We start from the raw sequence: 25,190 nt of genomic DNA, 5'->3' as shown, positions 1-25,190 counted from the left end.
CATATCCCCCTTGCACGAGCTCCAGCGAGGAGCTTAATCATCCACGCCACTCTCCCTCTCCTCCAGCATGACCATCGGTTGGGGAGAGGGGATAATTTTGAAACAAAAATTACCATAATTCCAACAATTATCCTTTTGGCCTCCTACCAAGAGGAGATTCTTATGAAGAACGCGGGTTAGGAATTGGAAATATTACATTCTCTCCCCCTTGGAGGAATCGAGATATCCTCATCTCGAGATAAACTAGGGATATTGATGGTTGAGAGTGCTTCCATCTACCCAAGTGGCATCCTCTTCGAGATAATCTCTCCACTGGACGAGGCATTCTCTCAAGGTTCTGGATCTCAGTTGTCTCTCCCTAACATCTAAGATCCTGTCATGCCGTAGTTCGAGGAATCCTTGACTAGGCATTACAACTTGTTGGTCATCAAGTACATGGTTAGGATTAGGTATATACTTCTTCAATAGACTGATATGGAATACATTATGAACCCTTAAGTTCTTAGGGAGTTGCATTCTATACGCATTAGGTCCTAAGCACTTGAGGATCTTGTATGGTCCACAATACCTTGGACTTAGCTTCTTGCAATATCCTAAGGATAGGGAACTCTTCTTCGGGTGTACGCGAATGAAGACCATGTCTCCTTCCTCGAAGATTCTATCTTGATGCTTCAAATCTGCATATGCCTTCTGTCTATCCTTTGCAGCTTCGATGTCCTGTCTTATTGACTTTACTTGGTCATCCATCTCCTCCAATATCTGCCTTGAAGCTTCAACCCTCCAGGTTGGATCTGAGAAGTTTAGGGGACTTCGACAGACATGACCATACCATGCTTGAAAAGGGGTGATTTGAATGCTTTGTTGGTAAAAAGCATTGTAGGCAAATTCAACCAAAGGCAAGTACTGAATCCACCTTTTTGGCTCACGACAGCAGTGTGCCCTTAGCATATCCTCAATGACTTGATTGACTTGCTCTGTCCCAATGGCTTCGAAGATAGCTCTCCAGAAGTATGATGTGAAGAGAGAGTCACGACCACTAATGATTCTTCTGGGTAGCCCATGTAGCTTGAATATCTCCTTGATAAACAACCTTGCAATGTCTGAGGCTTTATAGTTTGTCTTTACCAGAATAAGGTATGCAACCTTAGTCAGCATGTCAACCACAACCATAATCGAGTGGTATTCTCCCTGAACTTGGGGTAGGCCAACAACAACGTCATGCCAAATGCCTTCAAGATCTCCCATGCATACTTCTTCTGAGAGATGAAGATCTTTCATGGCTCTTGCCAGACTTCAATCCCCAAACAATAGTGCAGCAAGCCCAAGTCTGTCATTTCAAACTCAGAACTCAAAGCCTTTCGAGTTTGGTTGATCATATCTTCATAGTCACCTGTAATAAGAAGGTCGTCCACATATAGGACAATCACTACAGACTTTTTACCATCCCTGTAAACATACAAGTTAGCATCTGAGGCACATCTTTTGAAGTTTAGGTTTAAAAAGAACCTATCTATCTGTTGGTACCATGCACTGGGGGCTTGTTTCAGCCCATACAATGCCTTCTTCAGTTTACACACTTTGTTCTCAGAATGGGGGGCCTCAAACCCTGGTGGCTGAGCCACGTACACCTCCTCCTTGAGGTCACCATTTAAGAACGTTGACTTAACATCCATTTGGTACACTGGCCACTTCTTGTCGGCAACCACTGCAAGTACCGTGCGAATAGTGGTCATTCTGGCAGTTGGGGCAAATGACTCTTGAAAATCAAACCCTTCAACTTGTGAAAATCCTTGGGCAACCAGTCTAGCTTTGTACTTTTCTAAGGTACCATCAGCCTTGTACTTTACCTTCCAGATCCACTTGGTGCCAATAACCTTCCGCTTTGCTGGTTGATCCACTAGCTCCCAAGTGTCATTCTTCATTATGCTGTCATACTCGGCCTGCATAGCATCCTTCCATGATGGATCTGCAAGTGCTTCTTCTAAGTCAGTTGGCTCCTTTACTTCTCTCATAATCTCAACCATCAAGGCCATATTGACTATGTGAGTAGAAGCTCTCCTTTGCTCCTCTATTCTCTGAGACCTCCTTGGTCCGTCTGCCTTCTCCTCAACAGATGCAGGCATAGGATTATTGTGGTCATAGAGCTGCTTCACCCAGCGCGGCAATGGCTTTTCGGTGGGGTGATGTCAAGTTGGTGAACTTTTTCCTCATCATCTGAAGATGATGCTTCCTCCTCCTTAAGGATAGGGATAGCTCTCGGGATAGGTTCATAGTGGACTACTTCTTCGCTTGATGATAAAGTGGAAGAACTTTCCTTCTCCTCCTCCACTGTATGCGGCTCCTCCTTGAACACCACATCACGGCTCGCGATGATCTTCTTTGCCTCTTGGTCATATAATTTGTAAGCCTTCTACTCATCACTATAACCCAAGAAGATACATTTTCTGCTTTTTAGTTGTAACTTGTTTCTCTTCTCATCTGGAATATGTGCATAACATTCACATCCAAAATTTCTGAAATGTGAGACAGATGGTTTCTTACCAGTGTAAGCCTCATGAGGTGTTTTTCCCTTGAGAGCCTTTGTATAGCTCCGATTTAGAATGTAGACTGCAGTATTAACAACTTCAGCCCAAAAATGGTTAGGCAATCCCTTGCCCTTTAGCATGCATCTTGCCATCTCCACAAAAAGTGCGATTCCTGCGTTCCACAACACCGTTCTGCTGAGGTGTGTGAGGCGTCGTCAATTGACGCTTGATCCCTTTGCTCTTGCAAAAGCCTTCAAACTCCTTTGAGTTGAACTCACCACCACCATCTGTTCTAAATTTCTTCACACTTTTCCCTGTTTCATTCTCAACAAGTATTAGCCATTCTTTAAACTTACCAAAAGCTTGAGCCTTATCACGAAGGAAGTACACCCACATCTTCCTACTGTAGTCATCGACAATCAACATAAAATAAGAAGATCCCCCCAAGGCCTGTGTAGGCATCTTACCACACAAGTCAGCATGCACCAACTCTAGAGGAGCCTATGCTCTATTCTTGCTTTCTTGTGGAAATGCCTTTCTCTGTTGCTTGCCCATCATACAAGCTTCACATGGTTTCTTGAATTAAGTTATTGTAGGTAGGTGAGCAACCATACCTTGCTTTTGCATCTCCTTCAATACTGCAAATCCGATGTGTCCAAACCTTTCATGCCAAAGCTTACTTGTGCCCACTCCAGCAGTGGCTGTAAGAGCACTTAGCTCATACAGGTTGTTCCTTCTTTCTCCTTTGCCAACAATTGTGCCAGCACTATCAATAATTTCTGCACCTGTCTTCTTGAACCTCACGTCATGACCAAGATCAGTTACAGCAGTAAACTGATAAGAGATTTCTCGTGATTTCGGGAACATACAACACATTTGAAATCTTTTTGAATTCACCATTTGCAGCAAAAAAAGAAATAGTACCTGTGCCCGCAGCAGGGCATTTAGCATCATTTCCAACTGTCAGAGTGATGGATTATTGTAGAGGCTGCATAGAACTGTATAGACCTTTCTTGTTGGAAGGCCCCACTATCCAACACCCATGAGTCAGTGGTAGATTCTTCTTGCACCGAGGAGCACACTTCCTCAATGGTCGCCATGAATAATTCCAACTCTGCTTCAGCCGTATTGGATGTCTCTTTCCCTTTACTTTTAAGGGTACCATTCTTTTCATCTGTCTTCTTGACACGACAATCTGCAATTGCATGTCCTTTCTTCTTGCAGTAGAAGCACTCTCCTTGAAACTTCTTCTTGCCGCCCTTCTTCTTTTTGTCTCACCATCATTTTTGGTGGAGGAAACACCTTTGCCTTTTGCATTGGCAGAGAATGCAGCATCTCCATTGTTGCTTCCTTCTCGGGCTTTCAGCCTCAACTCCTCCTCCATTAATAATGCACAAAACTCCTCAAAAGTCAAAGCTTGAGGTCTCACCTGAGTATTAAGGGCAGTTACTAGTCCATCAAAATTTTGTGGACAAATCCGAAGACACCTCCGAGCTAGCTCTTCGCTAGTCTTTTGTATCCCAGCGCCAGCCATCTGGTCGCGCAGATTCTTAATCCAAGTGATGAATGCTTCAACCGTCTCTCCTTCAGCAAACTTCTCCGCTGCTAGTTGATTCTCCAAGTTTTGAATCCTTGTTTGGTTTCGTGTTTCATACTGACTCCTTAGTACATTCCAAGCCTCTGACGCTTTGGTTGTATGCTGAATCAAAGTCAAAACACTGTGAGAACAGCTTGTAACTAAGGCACACAATGCATCTACATTCCTTCATTTCCAAGCTTGTAGAAGATCTGCATTCAGAGGAATCATCACACTAGGATTTGATGGGTTGGGGGTAGGCTGTGGTTTTGCGTCAGTCCCCAGCACAGTCTCCAGAAGCTCATAAAAATCAAGGATAGTTGTAATTTTGAACTTCCAAAAGGTGTAGTTTGTACCATCTAACTTGCCTTCACTGAAGGTTGGTGGACGAATCCTCAGTGTTTGAATAGCCGGTACAGCAACACCACCTCCTGCACCGCTTCCGGAAGTCGATATAGTTTCTCTTTGCTGTTGAAGCCTTTGCCTCTTGCACGCTCTCCGATCTCTAGAGCCCCCTGGGTACCATGTAAAATATTACACGGCGCAGCGAACAGAATCTGAGAAAGAGATAGAGAGTACACAACAAATAAGAGGAGAATCAGTAAATTCTTTAACTTCAAACAACTGCTACAAAGATGGCTCTGTCCACCCGTGCGCTTCCACTGTGTGAAGCTTAGATGGCGATCTAGACAGAAGATAGGTGAAGAGCTTAAGGCTAGCTGGAACAACAACTGTGACTGGGTGAAAGATGAGTGAGAGATGGCTGCGAAGGGGTTTAGCTTTTATAGCCCGCGAAGGTCCTTAGGTCACTCGACCTACCATATGAGCCTCCACTAGTCGGCCAGGGAATATTCCAGGTAATATTCCATTTACCATCGGGCCGAGGGCGCTGCCCCCGGACCCCCACGAGGGGGGCCGCTGGCCCCCCTGGGACCCCCCAGCCAGGGGCCGCTTCCGCGGCCCCCGAACCCCACAATAGGGGCCCCTTTTAACTCCCTTACACTGCAACTCGATGCAATGCACCTCGAGTTGCTACCAGCTTAACCACTCCGTCTAACCCAAAGATTAGATCCACAAGAGTCACCTTTTTGCCATCTGGTCACATAGACCTCATTTGATATACAAGTCAGGACTCAACCAATGTCCGGGCTCACATTTGGCTTCTCCTCATAATGGGGGCCTTACAACTTTGAGCACCATGGATCATTGGTAGCACCTAATGAGGGTGGGGCATTGATCATATCTAACACTATCCTCTAACTAGGGAATTATAGATATTCTATCAAGTTAACTTGGAACTCATGATTTTTCTAGGTATAATTAGTAAATAAATATTCATTGATTAGACATTTACATTTGTATAATACTTACTCACAGCTAAGCTTTTCACATTGACACAAAAGCAAGACCACAATTGTTGAAAGGTAATCACAATAACAAAAAAGAAAATTAAAAGAAAGATGTTTAGTACACATGAATAACACAAACTGTGTGGCCCCAACAATAGAGTCATTGCATTTAGCAACAATAACGCTTACAATGTTGACCAAAGTACATGGCCACATTGACCAAGCATATATCATGGCCATGACATCCATCTTATTGCAAAGCTCATGATTATATTAGTGAGAAAAAAGCATATTGCACCAATGGATTAAATAGAAACTCCACACACTAACAACATATTCCGTACTTTCCAAATGAGAAACAAGAGCAAACATTCAAAGTGCATGGCAAGAAAACCACACAATCATGTATACTCCATCATGAAAATTAGATAGCCACATTAAAAAGGAAAGCACATTACCAAGTGCATGACCATATTGGTCATGGAAGTGCACATGGAAAAAAAGAACCACCAAGGCAAAGCACGTAGCCATATTGAGAAAAAGCTAAATTGCATTGCCCAAAACATGTGGCTATAGAAAATAAAGTAAACTACATTGCTAGTTGTATGATGAAATATTATCACCTTTCAAACTAGCACTAAACTTATAAACTTCATGTCTTAACACAAAAATATAAGTACCAAGGATTCTAGTGATTGCCAACTATTGTAGCTAGCTCTATGTGGAAGCTTGCAACATGATAGATGGGAAGCTACTTTAAGGTTCACTATGAGGTGACTTGAATAACAAGAAGGCTACACCTAAATAGCCTTACAAGGGTGGAAGTATATTACCTTTACAAAGAACTAGTGCTCCAAAACAAATAAATCCTCATTGGATATTCTCATTTTATTAAGGTTTGAAGTTGAGAAATTCCATAGAAAAGTATCGATGGGAGCATATCAAATTCTCACCAATCTCAAAGGTAGGTGAAATAATTCAAACAATGTAGAAACTCTTGCAAATTCTCAATGGAACATTGAAAGTGCATCATAATAAAAGGAAAACACAAGAGGAATTAAGATTGGAAAAATTTTGAATTTATCTTTTGAGAAAAAATAAGAGAGCTAAAAGAAAAGCATGCTTTTTGTGCTAAGAACATGCTCAACAAGGCCAATATTAAAATAGAGTACTATAAAAAGTAAGGAGGGGAGGAAAGCATGTTGGGCTATTCTCTCCTATACATCTTAAACCTTCCATGTTGGGTAAAAAACCATAGGTTTGAATCTCTACAAGAGAGGCTGAACCCCTAGAGGATCTTAATGTACTCTCCGTGAGGATTTCAATCATGCTATGCATTTGGCAATTCAAAAATTATGATGTGTGCGATCTTGTGTAGCAACTTCTCCTATAGGCACCTATTTGGCTAGTATCATCTTGTGGTCATAACAAACATCAAGTGTAACATCCATGACAAGTCTATTTATGCTACCCTCTAATCCCTCCTAACTTGCTCTAGCCCTTATTCCTATAAATCAAGCCTTAGAGGTAATTCAGAGCTCCCAAAAATCTTGGAACAACTCAAGAAAATTCATGAGTACTATCATATCCCTTCTCTACCCTTAGAAATAATAGACATATGAATTTTTAGTAAGACTATTCATATATACTTGTGAAGATCATATCCCAACGACTATATTTATGGCCCCAAAAAACATTATTACAAATATTTTAAAATTACTCTATGAAATTATCATTTTGTCTAATTATAACAAATATTTTGAAATTATTCTCTAAAATTCTTGTTTTTCATGGAACAATCTGACAAAATTTTTATCATTGTAGTTCAAGCCATTGGCATTTCCATCCCAATATGCCTTATCATCCTATAAGATGCCAAAATACTCACTAGTGGGTTGGGATCCCATGATCTTTTAGGAGATAGGTGTTTTTTATTACATGAGTTCTTGAGAAGGCAAAAGGCCAAGTGACCCTATTATATAGGATACCTTTAATGCTGAGGGAAGCTTATCATGGCTCTAAGTTGATAAGCTCCCTACTGTGTGTTGTTGACAGAAGTAGTGTAATCACATACAACCCAATCTTATGGGGTTGGAAGCTCATATCCTAGGCTAGACAATTGTTTTCTCTATAGGGAGATGGATTTTATACTACTTCATGGAATGGTGTTTTTATATATTATCTTTTGTGCAATAGAATGTTGTTTTCCAAGGTGTTTGTCATGTGCTAGATGTTGTGTTAATGGACCCTATGTAACATGATAATAAAAGGAAGCTGCTTTTTTATGTTGTAATAGTATGGTACCTTAGCTAATTAGATAAGTAAAATAAATCCCATCAAGGAACATGAGAATACCTCAATCCTGATGACCAATCATCTATGGCTCGATGGACATAATAATTTGGGTAGCTTTTCTAAACATTAGATGGAGTTATTAAATACATGATCCTCCAAATTTAGTAGGATATATATGAGGCTCAACTTCATTTTTGGGGGGCTAATGTGAGATGATGCCTTATCGGCAAGGGGATCAACATTTTTTTCTCTTCCACTTCTCACTCTCTTTGAACCAAGTGCCAAGGTCATTCACCTTCTTATGTGCAACCAGATGGTGCAAAGCTACAAAGCAAGAAGGATGCAGTTCCTGCTGTATATGTTGATTGCCTCGAGATTGTCACCTCCAAATTGCTAAGCTGTGCAACCTCATCCAGAGTTTGGAATGTACCATACATCCATAAGCCTGTTGACAACAGATTATTCAAAGGCAGCATAGGTTGGTTGTATCTTTTGAGAAACTCTGCTACAATCTTCATGCTCAAGGTGTGCCAGTGGCCAATATTAAATGAAGATCATTGTAACTTCAGTTATGCTTTTGCATGTCTTAGACATTGTGGATTTATGCAGCTATTGTGACTTGTACATTCATAGTCTATCATTCCTTTGTCAACATGGTGGTCATTTAATTCACTTTCAAAGTTCATGTTTTAGAGGTAGATATATTTTTTGTCTTATGCTATTGAAGAGTTTGTCTTATAGAGTACTTCTTTGAGCACGCTTGATCTTTGAATTTAGGAACTTTGATGTCATCAAGACATGAGATGATCATTCAGCTTCAATCAGTGCAGTAAAATTTGCTTGTGGTGGTTTCAATTTGCTGAGTGCTAGTGCAGACAATTGGTTTCAATTACTCTTCACTACCATAATCACCAACCCTTTGCTTAGGAATTTGGATTTGAAGGTGCAGCATGGAGTAAGTTTCGTGACTCTTCAATTTCCTTGAAGAATACGCTACTGGATGACCTTCCTGTATAAGAACACATCCCACGGCAAGATGCTAGCATCAGTTACTACCTCGAACTCCTTACTGGGATTAGGAAGTCTCAGAATAGGTGCTGATACCAAACATTGCTTCAATTGGTCGAAACTATTTTGCTCGGGAGCTGACCATGTAATAGAAGTCTGCTTCTTTAGTAAGTCAGTAAGAGGTGCTACAATCAAAGCATAGTTTTTTATAAAGATCCTATACCATCCTGTCAAGCCAAGAAAACTACGTATCTCTTTGACAGATACTGGTATTGGCCATTCAAGCACATCTCTGACTTTGGCTGGATCCACTGATATTCCTTCTGACGATACTATGAATCCTAGATATTCAATCTGACGTTTGAAGAATGCACACTTCTTCATTTTTGCATACAGCTTATGAGACCTCATTGTCTCCAACACAATCCGTAGTTGGGGTTCATGATCTTCTTCCTGTTTAGAATAGACTAAAATGTCATCGAAGAGGACAAGCACGAAATCATCAAGATATGGCCTAAAAATATCCTCATCCTTGATCCTGATTTGATAGTAGCCTGACCTGAGATCAATTTTGGAGAAGATCTTTGCATCTTGAAGGCGGTTAAGAAGCTCATCTATTCTAGGGATATGATATTTGTTCTTGACTGTTGATTGATTCAACCCACGGTAATCAATACATAGTCGAAGTGTCCCATCTTTCTTTTTCTGGAATAATACTGGAGCTCTCCATGGTAAATTGCTAGGCCTGATGTAGCCTTGGTCTAACAGTTGCTTGAGTTGCTCCTTCAACTCAATAGCCTCTGGAATGGACATTCTATAAGGTCTCTTTGCAATTGGCGCAGTACCGGGTATTAGCCCTATTTCATGATCAACTTCTCTTAGAAGTGGGCGTTTTGTTAACTCTTCAGAGCTACGTCCTCGTATTCTTTTAGCCAAGACCAAATTACTTTTATCAATATTCATGTCAAGACAATCGTTGATTAAAAAAGTTTTATTCCATTCATATCAGCATAGCCCTTTCGTGGTACAATTATTCCTTGGGCCGATGAACAAGTTAATACATTAATTCGAGGAAAATAAGATATTATTGCATTCAGCTACAGGAACTGAGTAGTAGTACGGATTAGGGTCATCGATTTTCAGGAATCGATAGATCATCGGAAGATTAGGGTATCTTTTCCTTTGATATCCCTTCTTCTCATGACGTCCCAAAACCTTAATTCGGTCGGCAGGGATTCTTTGAATCACTTCTCCGTACACATACTTATTCTGGTTAACCCTTCGACCTCCGACCTGTAGGGTCGCGTTTGCGTGAGCCTCAATAAAGACGAATAGCTTCACGATCTTCAAATCCTCCATCCACTTGATTCTCTTTAAGGTAATTTGAAGGTACGCAGGTTGATAGGCAGTTATGTAATAGATCCCTGTAACACCCATCCATCTCCATTCCACGTACACAGGTGATGGATTGTAAATGCGATCTAGGATATTCATCATCTCAACCCTCTGTCGATAATCCCTGGAATGCATCGTGGTCATAAACATGACTTGGAACACTAAGAACTTGTTCCATGCTTCGTAATTCTGCAAGACAGTATTGAAGATGAGAAAATGTTTGGACAGGAACAAATTCTTTACTTCACTTCTAATGAAATCTTATGAAAACAATTCCATTGTAAGTCGGCTCTGATACCAATTGTAACGTGTCCACTGGAACCATCTAGGACACGTCTTAGCAGTCCATCGGAAAGGTTGTCTAGAAAACTCCACCCGGCACTCCCATGGAATGTTGCGGGTTTTGTCATCTAGGACTTTCCGCGTCTGCCACGTAACGGAAGCGTCCTGGCCGTTCCCACTTAGGATCGGCTGGAATTGTTGGTCATTTACTAACAGCAACTAGCGTCAGACCTGATCGAACTACTTTACGCAGAACGCCTCGTCTGAAGCGGATTCATGCTGCACTTGGTTCAAGGAGAATGGGAAACGAGAGGGATGCAAGGCTCGACCTCTCTGCCATAAGGCATAGTCCCATTCCGTTCCCCTAAAACAGCGTGAATCGGGTAATCGGTAATTCCAAGTCATCGTTCTCACTACTTGTTTCGGTGATGTTGATCATCCTTCTGTTCGTCGAAGATTTTGAGAAAAGTTCCCGGCTAACCGGGACCACCCATCCATAGGACGGACCCATGGTCCATCCTCCGCACTTTCCTCGGTTTGTTTTAGTTATGTAATTACCTACCACCTTAGTTTGACATATACAAACAGCTTCCTTGATTAACCCTGTTAAGCACTGGTTCCTTCACGTAATCTTATCACAGGACATAAAGAAAACAAAGTCAAACAACTTCTTTGTTATCATTTAATCCTTTTATCTTTGCAATACAAGGAGTTTCCCGCCCGTAGGCGTATTCATAATCCGCCCGAAGGCTATCCAGTAATCCTTCCTGTGATTACTATCCCAAGTTTCCGCCCGTAGACTAGTATGCGGGCCTCGAGATCCAATCCCGAGTCACGTTAGCCTCTTGTGCAGGGCCCGGAAGGCGAGGGATTTACAGCCAGAGCCCCCCCTGGCACCCAAGCGTCCTCCTGCTCCAAGCAGAACTCAACGGAGAGACCTCTCACGGCGGGTTCGGTCCACGTTCCCGGCGCGGTTCACAACCCCCTTGGTTAGGGTTAGGCAGGCAGTCGGGGGTAACTGAAGCTGCCTCTACCTTCAGGCTTCAATTTTAGATATGTTTTCCTCCTTTAGTTCATTGAGCAAACAATGCAAACAGTGCTTTTCTAACTGTTACAAGCACAAACAAATTCCAATGGTCGTATTGGCTGGCAAACCGTTAAGGAGTAACTCCTTTCCTCCGAATGCAACCCGCATTCGATCCGGAATCAATTGCAACTTAGCAAGATTCCTATTATTCTTGGGTTAGGGTCATACCCTTCCAATACATTAGGGTTTGTTGTGGCAGGATCCAGCGACCATGTCGCTTTCGTTTATTGTCGGTCATTTGCTTCAAGGCAACGCCTAATCTTCCTTTCCCTTGGCAATTTACTTCCCAAGAAAAGTGAGTTACAGGATTATTACTCATCCTCTTGTAATTTAACTTCCTTCAATAACTTGCCAGCCTCATTTCCGAGAGATGACAAAACTCTTTGCGGACAAATTCTAAGACTATACAATGTTGCGGCTTTGTGCGCAAGTATTGCATCTATTCCACGGAATCCTTCTATCCCTTACTTAGCGTTTCTCGATCACGGAGTTTACCTCCATCGAGTAACAGGGTTTTAGGGTATCCTTCACCCATCCCTAATTAGGTTGACCTTGGTTCTAGAATATGCAACTCTGTCGGAGTTCCATCATTAAGACGAATGATCCTTAGGATGAACATCCAATTGCTTCGACATTTTTGTGAAGATGTATAGGGTCTTTAGGTTCACGGTTTTTGCCTAAAACTAGGTCGAATTATTATTGCACTAAACCCTAGTCAACACTTAGGATTCCTATCATATCGACTCAGTCATGACTATACGAATCCTTGTGGTTTAGATTACTTAGTCAATTCAATTATGCTTGTCCCGCGACAAGGATGATCCTTCTCAAGGGTAATAATCTAAATCTAACGGAGAGCAATAGATACAATTCCACCACTACGCGTAAGCATGCGATTAATTTCCTCTACGTGTCACATGGTTCATGATAACCTATCTTTCCTTGGTGCATGATAATCTGGCTATTAACTTTTCCTAAGACCTACTAAGTCTTTCATCAATAGTCGTACCTACAACCTTGTTGTTTACCCTTTGGCATCTTATGCTTTTACTCCTAATTGCGGCTCTTAATGAATGACATTTTTCTTATGACGACTACGCAATTTATAACATTCTCCTAGCTACGAAGTAGTTGGTGAAACACAAGCGAAACTAGTGTTATTCTATTCCATCTTATAACTATTTTGCAAGTCATACGTTCACTTTAGTACCCTGTTAATTCTTTCCGAATGAAACCTTATGGCGCTTAACCTTTTCCTATGAAATCGTTACGAGAGGTATGTTACCTAATGTGCAGTATACGCTTAATCTACCATATCTAGGATGACAAATAATGCACATATAAATTCAGTTTCCTTGCTTAGGATTAGATTCCTTACCTTGATAAGGTACCAACTACATGCATCTAACCCTCTAATCGTTCAATCTTTCATAATGTTCAAAAGATGCATTTCTTTCAATTTCCATATGCAAATTAAACGTAAAAGTGCAATTTCCTTTCTAAGCGCGCCTAATCATTTCCTTATGCGGAATTAACACGGAAGAACCTGGACTTGTGGAGTCGGGGTGATGTCCACTTGCACATTCGGAGTCGAGCCTCCCGCAGTCGCCTCTTGGGATCTTTTTGGAGCCATTGCACACGTAGGTTAGGTTTCTGAACTCGCTTTCGTCGCCTACGGATTATTTTGCTTTGACACGCAACCTTCCGGCCTTTGCTTTCCTCGTAGGCGGAAGATCCTTTTACAGTAGGTCGCTTGCGGAGAAGGGCCTTAAAGGACTTCGCGGGACCCTTTTCGTCGGACTAGTGGGATCCTTATAGACCCTCTTCAATTCCCGAAAAAGGGGTGTTAATGGTCCTTCTTCGAAATTGTGGTGGGAAAGTGCCTTTGGAGATGGGTGGAAAAGGGTGGAAAAGGGGTCGTGGGAAGGGGGTTTAGTGAGGCCCCCTATGGAAGCTTCTAAGGAAGCTTCCAAAGAAGCTTCTGAGCTTCTCAGCTCCACGTGGAAGAAAGGGAGGTCGTGGACGACGTGGTGGACGGACTGGCGGCAACGTCAGCGGCCTGGCGGCCTTGGCGACAGCAGCGGCGGTGGACTGGGGCGAAGCTGGGCGGCAGCACGGCGGACTGGCGGCGATCAGCACGGCGGCGGCCTCACGCTCTCTCTCTCTCTCACAGAGCCTCCCCTACTCTCCTCTTCCTCCTAAGCACACCCCCTTGATGGGGGGTGTTTTTATAGCCTTGGGGGGTGGGGAAGGGGGTCTCCACCCACGTGGGGAACTCCCCCATGCAAACCCCCATGGAGGAATTTATTTGATTATCTTGTACATTATGTATGTTCTGAGTCAAGTAACATGTAACAGTGTGACCAAAAATACATCCACAGGAAAGGCCTAATTTTGGCATCATGAATCCAGTGAGATTAATGAAGGTTGAAGATCCACAGCCTAGATTATCATATAAGACACTAGAAGTGAAGTAGGACTCTTGTTTCACCATGGAATATGCCTCCTGGCATCAATGATCCTAATGTGATTGAGTTGCTAGTCAATGTAGAATTCTCTCTCTTCTTGGTTACATGCTTTATATGCAAAGAATGTGGGTGCTTTGCAAAGGCATGGAGCTAAGAAGCGCCCAAGGAGAAAAGAGTGAAGATAAGGAAGAACTTCATGCAACATAGTCACAAAAGAAGTAAAAAGAAAAAAGCTCATAGATTGAGAAGGGTAAATCCAAGAAAACAAACAACCCTCAAAAGGAGGAACCCAAATCCTAGAGATGTCAAAGTTAAAGCAAGATGGAAACAAAGAAATTACTTTCATAAAACTTTTCATAAAACCCAAATTACTTTCATAAAACTTTTCAAATCATAAGTGAGGTTGGAAAACTTAAAGCTTGAAATGAATAATAGGGAAAGATTAAAAGATGGAGTGCCATCAATGTTATGCAAAAAATTAAAAGAGATATGTTCAGGATAATAATTAGGAATATTATTTGAGTCCTTGAATATTGATGAGTTAACTACACTTTTATAATAACATACCAACAATGGATCGTTAGGTTACTTGTTGAGACTTAAAGGTGCCAATGTCAACAACTTGTGCTTATGCATGCCCTTTATCAAGAGAGCATGCATGTGTTTGGGTTGGGGGCTATATATGCTAGTAAGTTTATAACACTCCTTTACGATTGTTCATATCTATCATAGGCCAAGTAACATGCATGCGTTTGGTTTGGGGACTTAATTACTGAGCATATGATGGAGAAATTCATTTGATTATCTTCTACATTATGTATGCTATGAGCCAAGTGACATGCAACAGTGACCAAAAATACATGCACAGGAAAGGCCTAATTTTGGCATCATGAATCCAATGAGATTAATGAAGATTGAAGATCTATAGCCTAGATTATCGTATAAGACACTAGAAGTGAAGTAGGACTCTTGTTTCCCACATTGTAACTAGGGCAATGGCCAACAATTAGAGAGGGATGGTCAATGCCAGCTTGAGTTGATCCAGACCACCTATAGGTGGATACACCTGAATTTGTGTGTTATCTTAAAGATAACAACTAAAAAATTTTAATGATGCCCTTTATGTAGTGATTAATGCTTGCAAATCTAAAGCCTAACATGCAATTATCTATATCTTTTTCTATCAAAATAGCTTGAAGAAATTCTAGTAAACGACTAAAGCATGTGTACAATTCTAGATCACTAGGAGGAGACTTAGCCTCATTGCATAAATTCATGTAATGCATTGTTCACCACATTGTCCTCTGAACATAGTCCCCTGGCATAGTCCTTTGAGCTTGGTTCTTGCAGGCTATCTAGTACACTCCTCAACCTATCCTCTTGAGAAGCTTGGTACAAGTAGGTCGTGTGGTAATCCTCTTGAGAAGTTGGGTACAAATAAGTTGTTTTGGGTTTCAATAAGCATCCATCTTAAGTAGTAGCTATGCCCTATACTCTCATGTCAAGAAGCATATTAGACTCAACTTGGGAGTGTATTCCTCATGCATCCCTCATGCATCTGTAACATACTTTGCTTGATGGGAAATTAGGAGCACCTTGATATTAAGACTCAAAGAAGATATATTCAAGAAATATAAGACTTGAAAAGGAAGTCAAATGGTACAAAGGATCAAAACAATAAATTCAAAATACCTTATTCTCTATTTTCTTTATTTTAAATGCTAAGGAAAAATCATCATTAGGAGCATTGGGTAGGCCCAAAAAAAGATGATAGAGAATTCCAAAGCCATGGAGAAGAAAAGTTTGAGAAGATGGTTAGAAATTTTAAACTCATACGAAGAGGAATTCAAGTGGAAATAATAGCTAGAGGTAAAAAGATAATTCAAGCTAAGCACAAGAAACATTTGGAATTCAGGAAGAATGATGTGTTCCTCAAGCAGCAGTAGATGGAGTGGAGATCCATCTTCCCTAGGGAACATTGGAAGATATGGCAGAAATGCACTAGAAAAGTGTGGTCTAGTACTCCATAAACAAATTGAACACCCCTCTATGTAAGGTGTATATGCAGAAGCTAAACATGAAGGAGAGGCCCAATAAGTTTATAAAAATCCATGCATGGTGTGTCATGTGCCATCAATCGTGGGAGTCAATTCTCCATGTTCTCTGGCATTGCCTTGCAAGCAAGCTTTGTCTAAAAGAACGTGACAGGGTGGATTACAATTGCAGGCCTTAATGTAGAGGTTATGATGAAGATGGCATTGTTTGGGGACAAAGGTGTATTGGATGAAGACATATTAAACCTATGGAATGCCATCAGGGCATTAACATTAGCACCATTTGGGCCAATAAGAATGCTCAAATATGATCTACTATCTAGATAGACTATAAGAGAAGTGCTTGCAACATGTAGAAAGATGAGGAGTAGAGAGCATGTCTTCAAAATGGGGGTACAAGCTCCTTAGAAAGACAAATTTTTGAAGTCTGTGGGAAGGCTTTTTGGAGCCCAATAGCATATTTTTCCATGAACCTCAAAATACTTTGTGATTGAACCTTCACATTAAAAGAAGGAAAGAGAGAATAGAGTTCTCTTTTGATTTTCGCAAGAGCACGGGTACTCATTTAGATTGTGCATAATTGAGGGCTAACAATGGGGCAGGGGCTCTGCTACTACATGCGTCCAACATCCAACGCTCGGCATCGCAATCCGTCGCATTGAGCATTAATCGGCATCGCAATCCATCGCATCGAGCATTAATCGATCCCATGGAAGCCTAGGACTCATGGCAGCTGGCTCAGGTCTGGCTACAGTGGAAGGCCAAGGTGTAGGCCCTCCGATTCGCCCTCGTCTCCAAGAGCCCTGATTCCCATGTCAGGCAGCTTGTGAAGGACTGCATGAGCATCTACAAAGCCTCCCACAAACCTCCCCCCACCATTGATGGACTGCTTGCAACTATTTCAGGTTAGGCTTCACACACTTTTTATTTGTTGCATTGCTTGTGGATTGCATTAACTTGTATTGAATTGTGCCGTTGCGAGACTCTTAGGTCCATAAGCCCATACAACAAGAAGAATTCCTTCATTATTCCATTTTTCCCATAAGTCCATACAACAAGAAGCATTCCTTCACAATTCCATTTATCCCCATGGCCTACATTTTAGCAAATGAATACTTAGAACTTTTCTGCAACACATCCTCTGAAAGAGAACAGAATAAACATATAGTGATGGTTGTCTAGGAGAATTGCCTGACACAAATGTACTCTAATCTAGCATTAAAAAAGCACTAATAATATTTTATTGGAATTGGATACTGCATGACTTACCTTCATTGCATTAGGGAGCCATGTACAGAGTACTTTTAGTACACAGTTGGTAGTCATTCTATCCAAACATGCACAGAATACTAATCTAAACATGCTCAATGGCTTACTTTCATTGCCTCAAGATGGGCTTATTGATTGCTCAAACCATTCAAACACTCTAGCTTGTTTCTCAAAGTTATTCTTAGCACATATTTTATCTCTTCTTTCCAAAACTCTCATCAGGAAAATTGTCTTGACTAACAGCCTGGCTTACACATATTGTGTCTAGTAAGTAAAACATTCAAGCTAAGATGATAAATTTCAGAGAATCTGTTGTATATACATGTGTAGGTGATAGAGTGAGATTTCAATCCACTTTTGGGTGGCCAAGAAGAGAATGCAAGTATTCTTTGGCTTTACTGTGTTTGATTCTTTCTATTTGCCCCCACTAAATAAAGTTTTGTGTTGAGGCATGTTTTCTGGTATTGGTTAAAGTTTTTTCCTGCAGGGCGTCATTCCTCTGCTCTTGAAGCAGCATTTATGTGGATAGGTGGTTGGAGGCCCACATCAGCTATAACACTCGTGTACTCAAAAATGGATATTGATGTGCAGAAGCTTAATGGTTGCATAATCCATGATGATGTGACATGCCTCTTGTCAAAGACACAGTTAGCTTCAATGGATGCTTTGCAGCATTACATGCACCAGGCAGAGATGGAGCTTTCAAATCAACTAGCAACCATGCAGGTGAACCTTTGCTTCTTGAGTTTTCTGTTGCAATTTATCATGTTTCTGCCAAGCAGCCCTCCAAGAGCTACAAAACCTGCTGACCCCAGTATAGGCAGCCCATTGCACACTTGCAACCTTTGAGCTGGTTTTTGCTTTGAAAACATTGGACCTAAAGACCAAAGCAAAGATGGAGGATGATAGAGAGAACCACCAAGTATTGTCCGTGTCTCCTCCATGTTCTGTAGATGTTGCTTACCGACCACCTTATTGCCATGGAAAATATCATGCTGATGGAAGAGAATCACCAGTGGCTTATTGCAAAGAAGCCGCATTACTTGATGGAATCAAACATAGATTAGCTGACTATGAAGAAACCATCTTACCTGATGACCAAGTATATACTTCAGCTGGTGCAGAAGAAAATGCATGTACCTGTGAAGGTGAAGATAGGAGAGGGACACAGCATGTAGATTGGTCGAGTTCCACAGCTTGCAGTAAGCCTGCATAAGTCCAGATTATAAGCTTGTGCATGGATGAGCTATCATGGGCTGCCATGTGTTTCAAAGTTCTCACAGCAATTGTAGTCATGTTTTTCCCACAGCAACAGTTATGTTATTCCCATCAAGCTCTTGCATGAGTTGAGATAGAGTGATTACTAGAAAAATCGACATGTTGCGGTTGATTTGGATGACCCCAACCAGAAGATGTTCCATCCACTGCCTCCAAATGTTGGACCTAGTGTTTATTTGGGTGCTGTGGAAAGGGCAACGTCTTTTATTACAGATGAGCGGTGGTATGGCATTTTTACAAGTGTGAATCCAGGTTTCCCTCTTTGCTACTTGTTTTTGAGCTGTCTGCTGTTAAGGCATTCTGTATTGTCCATTTTATAAACTTCTCTATGAGTTGAAAGAAGAATTCTGGTTTCCGTTTCTTGATATGACAATATTGATATTTGATGATGTGTGCTCATGGGGCAGAGACATTTGTGCGAGCTGATGGTGCTTTCATTCCATTCGGGAGAAGAAGCGAAGGCTCTCAATAGGAATTCCGAGTGCAGGAGAATCAAGCTCACAGTCCTTTGGCACCATGCAATTTGCAGAACCCAATCAGCATGCCTTTGAAAGTTTGAAGGTGAAGTCACAAGGTCAAAATTATCACCACCCCACCTCAAGTGAACCAGCGTACCCTGAGGTGCATGCAGGTGGAGGTGGAGTGGGGTTGAGACATGATTCAAATCATGCCAATCCTTCCTGTATTGACTTCATAAAGAGTTTCGACTCAAGAACACGTTATGATGACAAAAGTACAGATGTTAATGGCGAGGAGCTATCCAGTTGTGGGCTGGATCTTTATGGCAGGGATGCAAAAAGAAGATGGCTCTAATCCTTACAAGGAAGTGAGCTCATTCCTTTACACAGAGTTTAATCTTGTCATTTGAATGAATATGTACTTGGAATGGGCAGAGATTAATGATGCATTTGCTTACCTTTCCAATTCAATGTCTTAACTTTGCAAGAATGTAGTGTAGCTCCTGAAGCGGTTTTACTCTGCGCCTTAGCAGTATTTTGTTAACTAACTTGTGAGGTATAATTGGTGCACAGATCGGTCGCTGTATGCTCACGTAGTGAATCCCGGAAGGTCCCCAAGAACAACGAACTCTACTTTTTGCACAAGTTACAAGGTAAAAAGCATGAACTACAAGAGCAAGAGACCAATTGGGTTCAATCTCCCCCCACGCCTTGTGTGAGCGCTTCACAAAGCATGTATTTTTTTGTATATTCCATCTTCATGCTCAATAATAGCCCAATTTACAAAAATATATCAAGCTTTTAGCTTTTGAGTTTGCTTTTATAAAAATAGGAATAAAGCTAATGGACGGTGCCCAAAGAGTCTGGCACACCCAATACAATGTCCAAATAGAAATAACATATCCGTGCGCATAGGCGCATACAAAATAATAATAAATAATCGATGCCTCAATAGACATAACAAAATATAGGCGTGGCGCCTATCAAAATATAATCCATAGATCGAATACTCGCTAGACTCCAATGCTTTCCTCCGCCACTGCTGCTATCTCTACAGATCAACTGAAGCATTCACAATCGTTAGTAAAATAATACAATTAAACTGACAAAAGTGAATACCTAGCAGTCTTTAGCTACATAAATAAATCAACTGGTTAGAAATAAATCCTAACATTAATTTATTACGAGTGCGCACTCTAAACTCATAAACGTTTATTAATTTAATATGCATTTTGCGAAATCACCCGCTATGGAATCACCCATGTACACACTAAATTAATGAAACGCCCGAAAAGGACAGGCGTCCCCATCAACTTCTCGCACAAAGAATCCACTTTGTGTATGAGCCCCAATCATCAAAGTTTACGGAATCCACCGTAAAACCTCACGGAATCCACCGTGAAATATGCCTCCTGGCATCAATAATTGCTGGTTCAGATGGTGGAGCTTCTGGTCTGAATGGACTGTGCTGATTGTGAGAGAAGTGTGAGAAAGGCCCTGGTTAACCTCAAAGGTATAGGCAGTTTGTTCACTTTAATATGTTATGCTGCATGTGAATGTAAAGAGATTTAAGGCAGTCTGCTTGAAGACGATTGATTTTTTTTTGCTTAGAGGAATGACCTACTATTCAGGATGAATGAAAGATGCAGGCAAAATTAATGCATACTCACAGTGATGGAGTGTGTCAAGGAGACATTGATCTTCACAAGTAGGTTGGAACCTACTTATGGTAGAGAACTCTTTAATCTACATTTAGGACTTGGGTTTTGTGTATGATTTTATCTGAGCATGTACTATCTCCCAGTTACGTGTTTTATTACTCAATATCAGATTCTCTAAGAATCTTCAAAAGCAGGGATTCTTTTCTTTGGGCGCTAGGAGAACCATCCAATGCTAGCCTTTGCAAAGAGGAGAGAGCAGTAGGAAGGATCAAGACCGATCTTTTAACTTCTCCTCCTCCATTCTTTCACAAAGCCAAGAGGACTGCAGTAGAGTTCTCCTTCCCTTTGGTGGACCCAAATGTTAACAGTTTTACCAGCAAAGGTATGGACCTAGTCTTCCTTATAGCCATTAGGCCCTCTGCACATGGTGCTAATATGGCCAACACTGCTAGGGCATCATTAGTTAAGCTTGCATTGCCATCAGTTAAGAGACTGACAAGCTTGCCCCATCTGCTTGTAAATTTTTCAAATTTCCTGCAACAATGGAGGGAAGACAGTGGCCTTCTTAGCAGACACATAGGGTTGTAACAAAAGGCCAAGACAACCCAATATGATCTTCTGGCATTTACTTCTCTTCTTATTCACTGTTTAACAACATACACTCATGCTCAATACAGCCCATGGAACCTCATTCAGAAGATCACAATCACACCCAAAAGAGCTTGAATGACAACCCCATTTCCTGCAAGCTTGTAATATATTCTGACATCAGCAGTTTTTGAGCAATTTCTCTGCCTCCAGACATCTCAAGGGAAGCAGCTTTCTCATTGACTATGGAGAATAATCATGACCTTCAGGCTCATGCTGCAAGTTGTACTGTTGTGTATGCCCCTGACATCGTTGTTCGGCTAGCTTCTCAGGAAGTAGGACATGCTATAAGGTAGCAAGGGATTTCCTTCTGTCTTCCTATATGTCCTTTCTAATTGACCAGTGTTTTGTATTTTGCTCCTGGTAAAAGGCAGAAGACCTGTCTACGGCATGCATCTCGGCCAAAGAAGAGTTTTAAACCTTAAGTCAGTTTGCAGCTGCTTAGCCAATTCTATTTAACCTTGTAGGAAAATTTTGATCTCTCTTAGTATGAATGAAGGACCAAATCAAGGCTCACCACATCAAATACTTTCACGGTTGACACCATCAAACTTGCTATGAGTTTGTCCTCTTTAACTCTCACGGTTGACCAGCTAGAGGCATATGGTGTGATGTTGATGTGATAGAGTTCTCTTATTTTGGTATTCCAGCCACAACCCCTAAGCAAGAGGTATACACAGAGCTAGTTGAAGGTTTAAGGGGCAATGATCCATCCATCGGTCCAGGATCTCAGGTAAAAAGCCAGTGAATAACTTCAAAGTTTGAATACAAACTTCTTGTCTTGAAATTTAGTCATTCTATAATTTTACGCTTGTTCTGGAGGTGTGCATCTTACAACCAAGTTTCTAAATTTTATCTCAAGGATCAGTTGCATAGCCTTAGAGCATGGTCATAATCTGGATGTGTCTACTCTTTTGATGTCATACTTGTGGTCTTAGTTCAATTTTCGGATCAACTGTAGGCCCTTTTATGTAATCAAGATTGATGTCTTATATTGATCTAACAAACTATTTAGTATTTTTTATTTAATTGAGTTGTATAAACTAGCATATCAAATGAGGGCATTTGATGCATTATGATAGTGTACAGTTTAGTGGCAGATTGATATGTCTACATTGATATTCGAGGGGCATCACTCTCGAATCTATCATCATTTTGTTTGCCAATATACTCAATTGCAGCATGATGATGTCCATATTTGTATATAGAAAATAGAAACGACCATCTCATGTGTTTCTGTGTTTTTGGTGTCATTAGATGTTTTCCGCACATTTTTCCCCTCCTTTCCATAAACTTTGAGAAATGCTGAGAGTGTGTACATGCTTCATCATATATCAATTAAACAACTGATGGTGTTTTTTTACACTGTAGAGGTGAAGATTTGTAGATTTTTAGTTTCAATATATGTAAATAATTGTTGCATCATTACTAGTTTGACAATTCTAATACATTTCTCTCTCTGGTGAATTCTAATACACTTGGAGCCATAGTACAGAGTAGGACAGGGACTTGTCAGGTTGGGTTTCTGAAAAATCGACATGTTGTGGTTGATTTGGACTACCCCAACCAGAAGAAAGAGACGGAATTATTCATGGAAAAAATTATCCCCGTCATTGCTATTCGCGTCGCTATTAGCGACGCGATCGATTCGTCGCTATTAGCGTCGCTATTAGCGTCACTATATGCGTCGCTATTTACGTCGCTATTTGCATCGCAAACCTAATTAGCGACGTAAATAGCGACGCATATAGCGACGCAAATAGCGACGCATATAGTGACGCTAATAGCGACGGTTGCAGAGTAAATTTGCGACGCAAATAGCGACGGTTACAGAGGGGAAAAAAAATAGGTGGCAGGGCATACAGCCCTGCCACCCTTCTAGCTATATGCACTAAATATTCTTGCATAATTCATTTGCCAATGTCAGCTACGTCTAATGTCTAAAAATTGTGTATCAGATTATTTAAAAAAACTGAATCCTTTGATTGCAAAAGCAAGATATAATTAATTTGAAAAGGTATTTCGCAAGGAGCTTTTTCATCACTTGCTTAGGCCCGAGAAGAAAAAGAGATTGTGATTACAAAAGCTAGATATAATCAATTCAAAAAAGTATTAATCAAGGAGCTTTTTTATCACTTGTTAGGCCCAAGAAGAAGAGCTTCACTTCAAGCTTTCATTATAGTCAGAACCCTGAGGTGTGAATAAGTCCCATTGATCTTCTGCTTACTCGAGCTTATTCTCCCCCTTCTCAAACTCCATTTCTTGAGCTCAGATTAGTTACTGTACTCCAAGTAGATCCATGAAACAAACAAATTTCTCTTTACCAAGTGATTTGGTAAAGATATCGGCTACCTGGTCTTGTGTCTTCACATGAAGTAGATCAATTTGTCCTACAAGTACCATTTCTTTGATGAAATCGTAATGAATCTCTATGTGTTTGGATCTAGCATGATAGACGAGGTTGCTAGTTAGTATCCATATACACCTCAGGTTGTATACATAACCCTCATGCTACTCCATATATACCTCTTCAAGCAAGTCACCATTCATGAATGCATTTTTGACATCCACTTTTCATAATTTTCACCACTAGAAGCCACCGATGCAATGACTATTCTCACCATTTCCATCTTAGCAACCGAGCTAAAAGTCTCCTCATAATCTAGGCTGTATTGATGTGCATATCCGTTTGTAATGAGCCGGGCTTTATACATTTCCAATGAACCATCTGACTTGCATTTCTCTTTATAAACCCATTTGCTTAAAGACATCGAGTACCTCATCCTTGTATTTCCGAATGTACATCCATGTGTATCAGTTGAAATCATCTATCCAACCGACACTAGATTCTTACAAATTTCGTTCTGCCATCTATCCAATTGACAATAGATTCTTGGTAATAGAAGGTACACGTAGTACATCATGTAGGCTCTTCTTTCTATCGTCATAGCTGTAGCAGTCTACCTTCCTACTGGTGGGCTGTCTCACACTCGTGACTGGTTTCCATCTCCTCTTCTTCTCTATGGTCATTGTGCTCTATGGGGAGTACCTGTTGCTGCACTAGAGGAGGCTCCACCTTGTACTCCAGGTGGCGGGCTTTGGCATGAGGCCTCTCCATGGCCGAGAAACGGGGACATGCTTGCTTGGTGCCTGCCATGCAAGCTCGAGGAGGGCAAGATGGAGAAGAGACAGAGGTTGGCTTCTCCTTTGTAGTTGTCCCCTCTCTTTTAGTGGATATGGTGGCAATGGTAGTGGCAATGGCAACTTCTCTCTCTCTCTCCCTCTCTCTCAATCTCCCTTGTGTTGATTTGTCTCCCTTCTTCTCTCTATACACTCTTCATCAACAAAAAGAAAGAGAGAAGTAAAGAAAAGAGAAAAACAAAGAGAGAATAGATAATGCACTTACCTCAAAGCTTGAAGAAGAATCCCTTCGCGCTACTCTCCTTCTTCTTCTTCTCCTTCACGGGTTCCCTCCTTCTTCTTTGCAGCTGTCCCCTCTCTTTTTGTGGTGAATTGGTGGTGGCAGCGACCTCTCTCTCTCTCTCTCAATCTCCCTTGCGCATGTTGATCTCTCTCACTTCTTCTCTCTATACACTCTTCATCAACAAAAAGAAAGAGAGAAGTAAAGAAAAGAGAAAAACAAAGAGAGAAGAGATAATGCACTTAACTCAAAGCTTGAAGAACAAAGAGAAAAACAAAGAGAGAATAGATAATGCACTTATCTCAAAGAGAAAAACAAAGAGAGAATAGATAATGCACTTACCTCAAAGCTTGAAGAAGAATCCCTTCGCGCTTCTCTCCTTCTTCTTCTTCTCCTTCACGGGCTCCCTCCTTCTT

This window comes from Lygodium microphyllum, chromosome 2, assembly GCF_053477565.2.
Source record: "Lygodium microphyllum isolate KBCC chromosome 2, Lygodium_microphyllum_v1.1.10, whole genome shotgun sequence".
Classification (NCBI taxonomy): Eukaryota; Viridiplantae; Streptophyta; class Polypodiopsida; order Schizaeales; family Lygodiaceae; genus Lygodium; species Lygodium microphyllum.
The sequence above is the reverse complement of the archived record's forward strand: the minus strand, read 5'-3'. Positions refer to the sequence as shown.